Source organism: Protopterus annectens, chromosome 5.part0 (assembly GCF_019279795.1).
Source record: "Protopterus annectens isolate FY-2018-M chromosome 5.part0, PAN1.0, whole genome shotgun sequence".
Classification (NCBI taxonomy): Eukaryota; Metazoa; Chordata; order Ceratodontiformes; family Protopteridae; genus Protopterus; species Protopterus annectens.
In genome coordinates, this window is record NC_056735.1 from 268,263,086 (window position 1) to 268,279,141 (window position 16,056).

The window sequence follows — 16,056 nt, forward strand, 5'->3', positions numbered from 1 at the left end:
AAGAGTATGGAGATAAGCATTGTTTAGGAAGCAGAGACTGGAGAGAGAACATTTTGAAAGAGTGATATAGAATGGGTTTCCAAGAACTCTCCTTCCTGGAGACCACAAATATCCTGGAGAAGAATTCCTTGATTCAATGGGACAGAAAGATTGGCTGAACAGCCCTTTGAGCCAAAAGGTCCAGAAGAAGAGGTAGAAAGGTAGGTAGTTGGCAAGGATGAGGAGGAGACTAAGAGATCCCTGAAAAAGGAGGAAGAGATATCCAAACCATGAAATAACCATTCTGGATTACTGAAAGAACCCAAGCATCTCTGATGATTTGTTGCCAAATTGGAAAGGACAGAGATAACCTTAGAGAGAGCAAATTCTAAGGGGCAGAGGGCAGAGAAAAATGGTTGTCAAGAAGAAGCAGACTTGTCTGGAAAAGAAGACTTCTGCCCTCTTGAAACCTGAGCTATTTACTCAAAAAACACTCTCCTGGAAGGTCTTTTGTCTTTTAAGGGTTGCTTGTGATGCCTATACAAAAATGGAGTCTTGGAAGGATAATTAATTTGAAATATAGGGATATGTGAAAGGAAAGGTCTTGCCTAACCTTTTCTTTATCTTGCAAAATTTTAAAGAGCCAAACAAATTTTGGAGAGTTCAACAATTTGGCATTGATATCCTCTTGGAGAAATTACAATCTAGGCCAGGAATGCCTCCTGATAATTGACACTGATGTAGCCATCAGAGGATAGGAATCAGCAGCATAATATGATGGAGTGGTGAGCTACCTGTGATGCAGAACCTAGAAAAAGGAAATGGCAGAGGTCTTAGCTTCAGATTCAGGCATGTCAACCAGAACATACCCAAGCTGGGATAAAAGAGACAGTCTTAGATAGAAGAGCCACAACACATCTGGTCATACAAGTCTGATAATTTATGGCCCTGAAGGCTAAGGCTGCAGAGGTATACACCTTCTTACTGTACATATCCATAACTCTACTATTTTTGTCAGAAGGTAAAAGCTTAGAGGAAGAAATCAACTTAAAAGGTTTGTCAGTAGAGTAATGACTGCAGGATCACAAGAAGGATTCTTGTACAAGAATTTCTGAGCCTTGGGAACCCTGTAGCATTTGTCAGACTTTTTAGGAGCAGGTGGCTGAGACTCTGGATCCTGTGAAGCAGAAGTAAAAGTATAAGAAGGGCTCCCAAAACAGGAGGTACTGCAGAAGGCCAGGGAGAGTCCATCTGTAAGAAGTCATAATATTGCTTCCAGACCTCATACATTTGAGAAAGCTCCTTCATTATTTTAATAATGGTATCCCCTAAAGAAAGCTTCTCAATGGGAGAATCAAGAGAGACAGTATCATTTTCATCTAATCCCAGAGCAAGGAAGTAATGGATCTGGGAAGAATAAGCCAGGGAATCTTACACAGAATCCAGATCATCAACCTCATCAGAGGAATCAGAACCCCTAAGACTCTTAGAAGGAATGGAGAAAGAAGGGAAACTAACAGGTGAAGATACTGACAAACCTTGAGTGGGTTTTAAGGCCATGAGGGTCTTATAAAGATCCTGTGATAAATCCTGCCACTTCCTTGGGGGGGGGGGGGGTCATAATGTACAGGCATCACATGCCTAGTCTTTTGTTTTTTTTGTGACAGGAATCTCTGCCCTAACAACCTTAGGGGGTTTTTAACCCAATCTAACTTTAATAAGGGAAACAGGTACTTCTTCCCTAACCAGTATTTGGGGAATCTCCCTAGGCCCTTCAATAAACATCAGCCAATGGCTCCCCCTTCTCATTTGCAGCAGATATTAGCTCAGCTTCAGAGGTCATGTGAATAGCAAGCCCCATGTTGGCTTCCAACAGAGTTGTAACAGAGGGAGCAGGCATCAAAACCAAATGGCCCTCAGGCTCATCTGTCCCTATGGAAACATCTGCTAGAGGCTGGACAGCAAAAGTCTCTAACTGCATCTTTTTAAACTTCTTTTTCAAAATTGGCTGAACATCCATTTGGCTAGATTCAGAAGCCACAGTTCCCTGAGTCAATTCACAGACAGAGACAACAGATGGCTGTGCAGGCTTTTTGGTACAAAGATCTGGCACCTAAGTAGAAAAGGCACTTTTATGTCTATCCTTATGGGGAATCTGCCTCCCACACTCACATTTTCCCTTTCTGGATGACACATAAAACAAATAACCAAGCAAAGAGAAAAAAGGAAGGGTCCCCAAAGGGGTACTTATCTGCTCTAGCCTCAATAAGTAATGCATGATGATCATTTTACAAACCAAATTAAAAAAAAAACAGAATTTGGACTGGCAGCAAAGAAGTTTTGAGGATTTGGTGCTTGTATGTCACTTTTCTACTTAATGCCTTGGATGTATGATGTATGATATATGTCGGATGTGCAGCAGGTGGAAAGACCTAAGGCTTTGGAATGCTGATCGGAAGTATGGCTATCCTTGGCAAGATATTTCTTTTGTTAGGCAAACTGCAACAGCAATGAAGAAGGACATCTACATAATCTCTACTGTCTAGCTTAGGTCGTACAAACTGAGGGGAATTTCCTTTGGAAACTACATGAGATTTACATAGTCGAAAATTTGAGGGACCAATATGACCTGTAGCAGGCAAAATGGGGGAAACAACATCAACAACAATAACAAAAAAAAAAAGATACTGAAGGATTTTTGAGCATTAAACAAAATCTAGGTGATATTACTTAAAGAAAAAATAATCCTGTGATAAGGTTAGCAACATGGGAGAATGGATTTTTTAAAAATTGTTCTCACTCATGCCTGTGCTTTCTTTTCTTCTTTCTGATTTACTCTCATCTAACTATTAATAAAACTGAACCACTGGCTTTATGAAGGAATGGAAGAACAAAACAATGTAGCCTGTTACACAAACTCCCTTTAATGGCTTACAGCTGTTTAAATTATTAGCTAAATGAGCTGTGAGAGTCTAATCGCAGTCACACTTATTTTGTGAGGTGTCAGAAAAATATCACTTTACCAGGAGAAAGCTTCCAGTAAAAATGAAAAAACAAAAACCTAACTAACTAAATAAATAACACATACCCACAATACCAAATATCAGCTGTAATATGTATGCAACGGTGAGACACTCTGGTTAAAGTGATGCGTTAGTGGGTCAGACGGAAGTGACAAGAGAAAAATGATATGTAGACGGCTACATAAATAATTTCAGCTGCCAGTGTATGCTCATCACTTATAAAGTGTCATAAAACACAAATTGTTTTTTTTAGCCATATACTCAGAGGGTTTAAAGGATCAAAATTAAAATATTTACAGCACTCTCATAAATACAGAATGACATTACCTCCAGCAACTTGTCTGGTCCTCTAATATAAATGCAGCTGTGATACTAATACAAAACAAGTTCTGGAATGACTCTTCTGCATATCATTTGCTTATTTTTACTTGAGTATTCTCTGATTATTGACATGCTTCCTGTAAAGAACTAGTGAGATTGTATTATAAAGAGCTAACTCGATTACATATATAACCAGCTTGTATTAACCAAATTGTGACCCAAGCCTGAGCGTGAAAGTGGTGTGCACTGATTAGCACTTTACCCTGGTTAACCCATATAAATAAATAAATAAATAAATAAATAAAAATAAACCAAGAGCCTAAAATAAGATCAAAACACAAGAGACCCAGAAAGACTCAATTTAGTTTCAAAGTGTTACAGATAAGAAGAAATGGAGATAGATCAGAGCCTCTGGTTGTCTTGGAATGGAAAAGCCAAAAAAGCCAGTGTTTCCTTTGGATTTTGAAGTACAAAAGTGTTACAGTACTGCAATATACAGATCCTGTATTAAGCTTCTGCAGAAAGAACAGTTAAGTTTCAGTAATATAACAAAAGTAAAAGTTTCAAGAATTAAGTGCCTCACAAGAAAAATAGAAAATCCAAAACAAAACAAGTGAGTGCACAAACACGGCTATGGTGAAATAATTAATAATTAATAAATACTGTTTTATTTCACCGTAGCTGTGTTTGTGCACTCACTTGTTGCTTTGTTTAAGTTTCGGTAATGTTTTCCACCTCTTATTCTCTTCTATAACTGATGCACTGTGAAACAATACGTGAATATAACATTGTTAATTCTTTCTTCATTTTAAACACATTAAAGGGCCATTAAAGCTCAAAAGTGAATGGTCATCCTTTACCTTATTGCAAGAAAATGGGTCACCCCCAGCTGTTCCTAGCTTGATTTTTGATCAATCATTTAGTAAAAGCTAGGCTTGTAAAATGAAATTGATGTCAAATACTGCAAAGCATTTTTAGTCTTGAGTTGCTTTCTGAACACCTGACAATGACAAACAAGCATTTATTGCCATAAAGAAGCATTTCTCTCTAGTTAACCACAGAGTGCATATTCCCTTCTCTTTTATGGGCATTCTTCCATTGAAGTAAAACATTATAAAGAATATTAGAAATGAAACTTATAGTACCATTTGTACAAAGCTTGCATGATATATATATCTATATATATATATATATATATATATATATATATATATATATATATATATATATATATATATATATATATATATATATATATATATATATAGGGTCTACTTTTATTTGTCAAAGTTACGTTTGTTCGACAAACAAGAGTACGACCTCAGTTAACCATAAGTGCACTTTCGCGAATTCTGGTTCACCGAACTGGGAATAAAAAGAAAAAGAGCACACTGCCGCATTAAAGCATGCTATGGTGGGGATAAGGGAATATACCCGTTTCCGCACTGTAGTGCGATCTCGGAGTTAGTATATATAAGGTAATGGGGGTGTGGGGGGGTGCCCCCCTGCCAAACTGCCTTTATAGTGTGCTGTTTTTCTTTGTATTCATGGTTCGGTGAACCAAAATTCGCAAAAGTGCACTTTCATTTAAGTGCACTTTTGGTTAACTGAGTTTGTACTTTTGTTTGTCAAAGAAACGTAACTTTGACAAATAAAATATATATATACACACATATATGATATATATATATATATATATATATATATATATATATATATATATATATATATGTATATATATATATATATATATATATATATATATATATGTGTGTGTGTGTGAGTGTGTGTGTGTGTATTTTAATTACTAAAAGTACAATACACCGTAGGCGGCAAGCCAGCACATAAAAATCTACTGCCAATCATTAGCGGACCGGAGTTCCACTGTGGCGACCCCTAATCGGGAAAAGCCGAAAGACCCAAACAAACAATACACTGTAGGGACAGTTCTCGTTAGACCTTTTCTCTGTCACATACCAGTGTGGCTTATTAACATTGAACAAAATAATGTCACCTTTGACTAGTTATTCAGACATGCATTCTCCCTAATAAGTTTCCTGTCTATTGGGGGTGGGTGGGGGGATAGTCTGTTATAGTTACAATGGTCAGCCACTGAGCCCTTTAAAATGTGTCTCCTGCTTAAAGAAACAGTTCATTCCTCTGCAGCAGTGATGAATTGTCATTACAAGTTAAATGCCCAGTCTTAGTTTTGTTACATTATGTGATGTCTTTCTAGTTTCAGAAGTGACAGAAAATTTCCAGACAGAGTGAAAACACTTAAAAATGGTATTTATATTAAGTGCCTTAGAAATGTTATAGAAGGAGTTAAGATGACTTTGAGCTGCATCTTAAAAATGCCTACATCTATTGCTGCAGCTCTAATGTACAAAAGGTTTCAAGACTGTTGTTTGTCCCATTTAAGGAGAAATGGGTGAAGGCAGACATTTACAGTTTGTACTCACAGTTTCAAAATTAATCCCACACCGCACCTAGTCCAAATTATGCAATATACTCATCTGTCCAAATGTTCCCTACGTGTTAAAGAAATGGTACAGTATTTTCAGCTGCTAATCCTACAAACTTCAGCAATAAGAACAGTCTATATTTCAAATGAGTAAGCTTATATGTAAACAAATTGTGTACAGATCTGTGTTAAGCCTGTATGTAAACAAGTTATGTACAGATCTGTGCTGCAGGTATTAATTTAAGTAGTTAACAGATAAATATTTGCCTCTGTATGTAATACTGCTTCTGACAGCTGCTCATAAAAGGATGACGACAATTAAACGCACTGAGTACGCCTAGTTACACCCCTGTCGGGAGACCAGTAATAAGCTAGTGACTGGCCAGCATTACTGCTGTTTACTGTGGATGCACATGCAGGAAATGTTACTCAACGGCTCACTGATTATGTAGCAGGCTAGAGTCCTTTCTCAGAATCAGCATGCATATGGGACATGCTGATATACACAGACTAGCACTGCATGGAAATATTACTTCTTGGAAAGCATTTTACAGTCCAAGGCTGGGGTAAGGTGACAGAATGCATGCCATCTGAGACATTTAAGAAAGCATGACATGACACTGTACAGCTGGCAAAAATAGCAATGCAAAACAGCTGCTATGAGGCTCAGATGAATGACATATAACTGCTGGGTGAACCTCCAGAGACTTATTGTTGCAGAGCTTACTTGATGTAGAAACATAAATATTTCCCTGTATATTCCTCTTCTATACTTGCCATGCTTAAATAGTGGGATGAAGAATAAGTCTTGGGCCAGTTAAACTCTGCATATTAAACTATGTTTTCATAACTAAATTAACTATATTGGTGGCATCTTGTTTAGCAAATCTTAATATTACCACAATGCAATTCTGCATCTGTCTATCTATCTCTCTATCTGTCTATCTAGCTATCTATCTGTCTATCCGTCTATTCATCATCTATCTATCCCTTTATTTTATTGGTAAATTCCAGCTATGCAAACGTATTTTGCTTATGTGGTGATGTAGACTTTATTTTGAGTCTATTACAAGTGTTCACTTACCATGAGATCACAGCACACTTCCCTGCTGCCACTCACTTGTGTTAGCAAATGCCCTAAGTCCCACTAACTTGATCTCCTAGAAATAATTAAAAGTTAACTATCCCTCCCAGAACCCTGACTTTAACCCTAAAATCTCCTACTCAGTCCCTAAACCTAAACTCCTATTTGCTTCCTAAACTTAACCCCCCCAACCCTACTCTCCCAGTTGCTCCCTAAAAATAAAATCCCCCTCCCTTCCTTAACCCTAAACCTTCCAATATCGTCTGATCACTCCCAAAACCGAAAATCCCTTTCCCCTCCCTAACCCTAACATTCTGATACCTTCTGATCGCTCCCTAAACATGGAATCCCCCTCCTTCCCTAACCCTAACATTCTGATACCCTCTGATCACCCCATTAACCTCAAATCTCCTTTCCCTCCCTAAATCTAAACTCCTCCTCTCTGTTCCCTTTCCTCACTTACCTAGTCCACATATGTCTCCTGTTGTAGCTGTGTCACTGAATTCATGTTTGAGTTTAAGCACCTGGAAGGGCAGCTGGGTGGGTGAGGTTACATCTGTTCAAGTCTCTGGCGCAAGCTAGTGGAATTCAAGCAGCTGAGACTTTAGCAGTTATAGAACACCCCTTTATTTTTGCTAAGTGATTTTTTTTCAGAGTAATACAGTACATGGGTAAAGACTGGGGAAATCAGCTTATCACTACAACATTAACTTTTTGTCAACGTACATTAACTCAGAGTGCTGTTGTCTTGGCTGCAACAACTTCACTAACAACACCAACAACAACAGCAAAATAATGATAATAATAATGTAATACATAGAACACTTCATTAATCCCCAAAAATTAATGCAAATAACCTTGTTATACTGAAATGCTGATGTGAGCTGTTCTGTAACAACTTTGATATGCTGAGGTTTATAAGTAGGAATCTCACCATAACAAGCTAAAACACCAGTTGCCCCCCCACCCTCACAGAAATGACAGTAAAGCTTAAAATTAAAAACAAAAAAATCCCTCAGACCAGTGTGGAGTGGAGAAGAACAGAATGCGTTCAGTAGATCATACTGAGCCTTGTCTCTTTGAGTAACACATAATATTGTTTATTCTCATTCATTCCTAAACCAGACTGCCAGATTATTAGAGACAGCATATGAAGAGTGAGAGTGTCACTTTCCAGTTATGTGCATGTGTGTGTGTGTGTGTGTGTGTGTGTGTGTGTGTGTGTGTGTGTGTGTGTGTGTGTGTGTGTGTGTGTGTGTGTGTGTGTGTGTGGTGTGTGTGCGTGCGTGTGTGTGTATGCGTCTGCGTGCGTGTATGTGTTTGTGTGGTGTATGTGCATGTGTGTACGTGTGTGTGTGTGTGTGCGTGTGTGTGTCCGTGTGCGTGTGTGTGTGTGTGTGTGTGTGTGTGTGTGTGTGTGTGTGTGTGTGTGTGTGTGTCCATGTGCCTGTTACCTTATTTACCTCCTGAGGAATCTATATGCAGAACATCAAGCAACAGTGAGGACCAAATATGGAATAGTTGACTATCTAATGATTGGAAGAATGCAATAAAGCTGTGTTTTGTCACTGTACTTATTCAATTTATACTCTGAACAGATCATGCATAATGCTGGACTTAATAAATCAGATGCTGGAATTAAAACTGCAGGAAGAAATATTAACAACCTCACAAGTGCAGATGATGCCACTCTAATGGCTGAAAATGAGACACAGTTGGAGACGTTGATGAAAGTGAAAGTAAATAGAACAAAAACTGCTTTCTTGCTCAGCATCAGAAAAAAAAATAATAAAATGATGCCGTCTACCCCTATCAATTATTTTCAACTAGATGGAGAAGAAGTGGAAGCAGTGACAATTTTTTTAATTTCCAGGGCTCAAATATATCCATAGATAGTGATTAAACCCATGAAGTTAAGGCAATTGTTTTTTGGAAGGAAAACCATGGCAAAAGCCACATCACTATGGCTAGGCTTACAAATGCCCCAGGGCAGATAGCCTAGTACTATACTATGAAACTATGAAACTATGAAATCTGGATAAGATTTTAAGGAACATCCAATATAACAAGGATATTTGGGATCACCTGATTTGAAGGGATATTTTAAAGCAATACATTTAAGGCTCTTACACACAACACAAGCAGAAAGTTACAACTCAAAGTGAAAAGGGATGATGATGAAATGGGGATGGGGGATTCAAGAAATAATGAAGAAGCAGGATTTTAGATGCAGATCCTTAAGGAGAATAACAACAGTCATACATAATTTTATATTTATAAAGTAGTAGAAAATATACTGAGAACAATGCCAATACAGGAGTGGAGAAAGGAGATTCTGCCAATAGGGATGACTGCAATTAGGGGTACAGGGAATAGGCAAGAGGGGATAGGAATTTACTGGAGGAAGCTGGCAAAAGAAAAAAAAAGTATTTGGACAGCAGGCTAGAGCCTGCATTCCTTATCAGAGTACAGGGAAAGAGAAAAGGATAGGAGAATCTTAAGTGAAAGATCTGCACTGGTTCAGTTTTTAACTGAATTTGGAACAGAAGCTGCTGTTAAAAAATGGATAATTAGCAGGACATATTAAATATTGTACAATAATTATAGGAATCAATCAGAAGAGGTCAGAAAAGATTGGAAAAGAGACTAGATAAGCAATTCACAAAGAAACAATGGGAAGACATATGTACATACCTTTCAACCGCTTAACACAAAATAAATCCGGACAAAGCCTAAAATAATGGTGGGAAAAAGTTGTTGTTGTTATTGTTGTTGTGTCTTTCGGATTTTCCCGGTTAGGGGTCACCACAGCAGAACTCCGGTCTGCTAATGATTGGCAGTAGATTTTTACGTACCAACTTGCCAGGCCTGACGTACAACCTTCAACGAAGGTACGCCCATTCACGCATGTCTCCACAGAAGACGCTTTAGCTGATAATCGAACAGGACAACATCTTACTGTGAGGTGACAATGCTACCACAGCACCACCACCGCAGCAATAAAAGTACAGTCCCAAAAATAGGGTCAGAATTTAAATACTGCTCCTAAATAATTAGAAAGTTGTTAGAATAACAGAATTTGTGTTAGCATGCATTTTTATGAAGGCTATGAAGTCTAAAGTTCAAATGTATGTCATTATTTAATGACCTCAATCCTCCTTGAGTTGCCAGAAAACAAATACTTGCATAAGGAACATACTTGTGCTGTGGAGTTTGCATTAAGTAGCATGTTTTGTAAATAGTTAGATAGGCATTCGATTCTCACTATTCTCACTGTGGTCAGTTGGTGTGTGTGTGTGTGTGTGTGTGTGTGTGTGTGTGTGTGTGTGTGTGTGTCTGTGTGTTTGTTCACTTGGTTGATGTTTGAGACAGCATTTTGGGGTTGGATGTTAATATAATGGTTAAGAATTTTGCTTCATAAACACAAGGTACAGGGTTTGATTTTCACCTTTGGAAGTGAAACTGGCTAGGCTTAAATGGACCACAGAGGCTGTTAGCCTAGTAATTACCTATGAACCAAAAATATGAGGTAAAAATCTGAATATTCTGAGAAAATTTGGACAGTTGGGAGGTATGCAGATGTATGGCTTCCAAATGTGCAACAACTTCTGAAGATTTAGGATTTTTAACTGGACGTGTTTGCATAGGTACTTTTATACCCCAAGTGGACTCTAAAGAATTTTTCCTCAGGTAGATGGCAAATGTTGGAGGTATAATGGGGAAGAAAGAGGTACCTGGGAACATATGCTTTCAGAGTGTAATGAGTTGGCAGACTTTAAAATTTCCCTACAGAGTACTCTGTCAGGAATTCTTGGCAAGTAAATGAGTGTAACTGGGGAAATTATTTTTCTGAGCTTGGATACAGTATTTGAATTGTCTGAAATAGTAAGGCCTTGTTAACTCATTAACAGCTATGTGGTATAGAATGTCACACCTCTAGTAGCCTACTACACACATCTTGCAGACTAGAACATTTTCTGAAAAAATAACTTAAAAAGAATAAGATAAACTAATTAAATATTTTCTGAAAATAAAAGCCATTAAAACTATACAAATAGCACTATTATCAGTAAGAGGTGCTCTATACAGTGGTAATAGTCAGCTCATTCACAGCTGAGTGGCTCCCAGTCACAGGAAGAGCTAACCTTCTCCTGAGATTACTGCTTATACAATTCTCTTCATCAGGAAACTCCCTCATCACTAGCCATGAAACTTATTGTATCTGCTCCCACCTAGAACCCCAGGAGGCAATATAATTTGGGACCATTACTCCTAACTCCTGTGACAAGGCTCAACTGCTTCAACCACAGCTTTTCTGTCCATATACCTAAACTATGGCAGTATCTCCAAAGCATATATCACAGCAATATCTACCTGCATGAAACTCAGACCTCAACTCATGCACTTTTTTTTTGAGCAAAATAAATTCCACTGCCACCACTCAGGTTATATAATCTAACCAAAATCCATTTGGTATAACTTTCTGCCACACCCTTCCCTAAGCTAACTCACTACTTCATACAAATGACCTCCAATACAAACATGTAGTTTGTTACTGTAATGCAGCTCTCTTCTCACTATTACATATCTACTGTTATGTTTGTATGGAACATACTTTTATGTGTTGATGATATATAATCTCATGTTTACTATGATGTTGTAATATAATACTTTTAGCAGTGTAATCTAATTACTTTTATGTAAGTTTATTCCTTCAAAATTTTGTAAATACTTTGCTCTACATATTCTGCATATGCAATTGTATTTGTTCTTGTTGCATGTTGCAATCCAGTCTCTAAATGTTCATGTCTGATTACTGTTCTACCCCACTAAATAAAATCTAATTAAATAAATAAACAAAAAAAAATCACTAAGTCAATAAATAAATGCCAGTCATGTAAGATTTAGCCACATTGGGAAAACAACCAGTAGAAGAAAAAAAAAAAAAAAAAAAAAAAAAAAAATATATATATATATATATATATATATATATATATATATATATATATATATATATGGGTCTACTTCACAAGTTTCTATACTTAACTGTCCTTTGATACATACTCACTGTGGAGCTATTTCTCTTCATAGGTTCATCGGTTAGCACATAGTCAAGTATGAATGACCATTTAATGCTTAACCATACACCTTAGGAAGTACAGCTGGAAGATTTACCTCCCTTATTAGAAATGGCTAGTGTGCTATTCCTGGGAGTAAATGTATGCAAACCCATCCAATCATTAAGATTTAACCTGAAAGAGACTAAAGTGTTACACCATATACCATCCATGGGAAGTTTGCTCCATGGGTAGGGATTCCTTTAGATAAGGTGAGATCCCTCATCAAATCCTCTTAAGCTAGGTATGAAAACAGAATTGCAGCCGATAGTAAAGACAACCACAAGGCCTTCTATAATTATGTAAAGAATATCCATGGCAATACCTAGATTTGCTCTGAGCTACTGTACAATGGTACCGACCCAGCAGATATTGCCAGCATACTGGCTGATAGATTCACCCCCTCTCCTCTCCCCCCAAAGGACCAATCACAATACCAGTAGATTGCCAGGCACCCAGTATTACTGCTGCACAGGTTAAAACAGCACTGTCCAAGGCCAAGAATACAGCTTCTATGAGACCTGACAATATCCCTGGTTGTGTTCTACATAAACTACAGAGTGAACTGGCACCTCACCTGTGTGCTCTATTCAATCACAGCCTCACCTCAGGCTTTGTCCCTAATGAATGGTGCACTGCTACAGTTATCCCTCTCCACAAAGGCGGAGGGACTACAGACCTTGGGAACTATCGCCCCATTAGCCTGAGGAGGCTGATATGCAAAGCTATGGAACGAATCATCATAGACCTAATAAACAAGGATATAGGGAATCTCCAAACTCTGGATCCCACACAGTTTGGTTTTGTGAAGGGTAGTTCATGCCTGCTCAACTTGGTCGACTTCTCTGAGTCAATCTCCAGAACTGTAGATGAAGGCAAGGTGGTTCATACAGCCTACCTTGATCTGGCCAAGGCTTTTGATACCATTCCCCACTCAGGAGTCATAGAAAAACTCACTAAGCTTGGCATCAACCTCTATATCACTAGATGGGTTGCAAACTGGCTCACAGACAGAACCCACAGTGTGAAAGTAGCTGACTCCAAGTCAGACTGCTAATTAGTCATGAGTGGAGTCCACAGGGTTCAGTCCTGGGTCCTCTCCTATTTGGTATCTACTTCTCTGAAATCCAGGTCAACACGAAGGGACTCTGGCTGACAAAGTTCATAGATGATTTCAAGTTGGAGCTATTATTAACTCCCCAAGTGATGTCAACATCCTACAGAATGGCTTTACTGTGACCAATGACTGGTGTCAGAACCATGGCCTTAAGCTCAATGCCAAAAAATGTGTCGTCATCCCCTTTGGGAAAAAAATGGTTCCCATGAATTACCACATTGATGGTAGTCCACTGAACACAGAAGATGTTATAAGAGATCTGGGACCACAGGTTGACAGCAACCTCTCTTTTGATCACCACATTGCCACTGTGGTCAGAAGGTCCTTCTATGTGGCACATCTCATAACTAAGGGTTTTGCATCCAGGAAGAAAGAGGTCATTGTCTCCCTCTACTCTTCCCTCATTAGGCCAATCATCAAGTACAATGCCGCATTTAGCATGTACCTCACTAGACACCTGCAACAACTGGAGAGGCCACAAAAGTACCTCACAAAAAGGATCTTAGTCCTTAAACACTTGTCCTATATGGACAGACTCAAAAAACTCCAACTATTCTCTGTCTCATATTGCCTACTTAGAGGTGATCTCTACTTGACTTACAAAGACATGTCTGACTCAGCTCTGTTAGAAATGCTACATCTAAAAAAATCCCAATCCCTCCACACCACATGCTCCAGAGACATCAACCTCATTATCACAACTAACAGAACATGCTGGAGGGACAGGTTCATAACCCAGAGACTACCCATGCTATGGAACAGACTTCCCACACATGTCAAGCAGAGCACCTCACTGACCCTCTTCAAGAGAAATCTTGATGAGTGGATGGGAAACAGAAAATTCACACTGGGGATAACACCAGTGGCTGTACTCGACAGAGGCACTGGGAACTAAGGTCAGGTAGCACTATGCCAGGGTAATCCTATGGCTAGGCTTGTAAAGACCCCAAGGCCATTAGCCTAGTACACATCTATGAACCTATGAACCTATAATGAACCTATCCCTCAAAGAAGAAGTCATATTTATGTTATAATATAAGTTGAAAACTTTGGATTTAGAGTGCTTAACTTTACCAGTGTTTTTAAGATGGAGAAAGATCTAGTAAGAAAGGCATAACAGAGATTTTCATGTAGGAGTCCATATGAAATTTAAAAAGTGAGAAGGTTTCTTTTAGTCTATTTGAGTGACTAAATCATTTGTGCTCTTTGATTCTCTTGGTTAAAAAATGCTGGGGACCTTCACGTTTGGTTACTTGTTTGGAGAGATACTATCAAATGGTGCATCACTGTGATCTAATATGGGAAGAATACAAAGGACACTAGTGACATCTATGGATCTACAGCATATACCAAATCATGTTTACAGATGGAGGCTGAATGAATGTCTCATCTATTCAAAAATAATTTACCACACTGCTTTGTAGGGCATCCAACCAGATCAATTTAAATTTCAAACTATAAAACTGTTTGCGTATCTGGGGGAAGGGTATTCAGGAAAAAAAAAAGCATAACCCTGCTATGCAGAAGTAAATCACCAGATGAATTTTGAGAGAACAATGCTGATTATGAATATAGGAGTGCAGGCACAGAATCATCATGCAGGGGATGGGGCAAAATAATAAAACTTTGCAGCCGCAGTTATGTCAGTAACCTCAGTTCTGGAACAACTACGTACCCCATGGGAAAGTGTTTAAGCAGGAGGCATTCTCAGTACTATATGTGTTCACATGTGCATCATATTGCCCCATTTCTGAGACACCAGCACTACAGGCAGTCTGTACATGGACAACACAGTAAAGTGCCAAGTCATTTCTTCATATAAACGAGGTGTAAAGGTGGGGAGACAATGCAGACAGAAAGGCTATTGAGTCTTGTGACTGTTATGCCTTGCCAGTTCGCATGCTAGATTGTGCCTCCTCATCAAGAAGGGCTAGGCTAGTCAAGCTTGGGATGAAGTTATGAATACCCATCCAACTATCTAGGTCCTGTTTAAAGGCAGATAGTGCAGCACATTGATTTATCTGAAAGGAAAGTCTATTCCAAAGGCGAGGGAGATGCTGAGTAACAAATCTGTCTCTCCACCTTGTAGTACTGATCTGCTGAAGTGGATTTCATTCCCTTGTTCTAGTGTTTGTGAGACTGTTTGATTTGTGAAGGTGCAGGAGGTCCTGCACTACTGGGTCCCTGATTGCAAGGAAGGCAAAGCAAGGGGCACCTCTGATGAGCCTGTAAGACGGTGCTCCTAGTCTTTTCTTTTAACCCCAAATGAGGCATTGTATTCCACATATTTTACTTTGCTAGTGTAACTTTATTGCTAGAATTTCAAAACATATATATGGTTCCCCTTTATAATCTTGAAATACTGAAATCTCGAATTTCAGTATCTCGAAACTTTTCTCTTGTAGCTATCACATTGACATCACACCCTTGAAAGCTGGTAACCATAGTCAGGGATCTGAGAACATATGTTGAAAATGAGCTGTCATTTGATCACTACATATATACTGTTGTAAGGAAATCCTTTTTCATTGCACACCTTATATCTAAAAGTACAGCATCCAGGTCCAGGGATGTAATCATCCCATTGTACTCAGTTCTTGTAAGGTTAATATAATGCCCTATTCAGTATGTACTTCTCCAAACACTTGACACAACTAGAGTGACTGCAATGCTTTATCACTAAAACAATCAAGGGCCTAATTCACAAAAAATATGCATACTATCTAAAAGCTTTGTCCCTGTTCTCAGTATCATACCCAGTCCTAACAGACATGCTTTGCCTTGCATATAGAGCCTTAATAGACCCTATCCTGTCACACCTATTACACATTTGCAAGTCTAGTGGTAGCATGAACACTGACTCAGGACATTTCAATCTATTTTGTAATGTTAATAGAACATTTTGAAGGAATAGGTATGTATCGCACAGAATACTTCTTCTGTGGAACTGT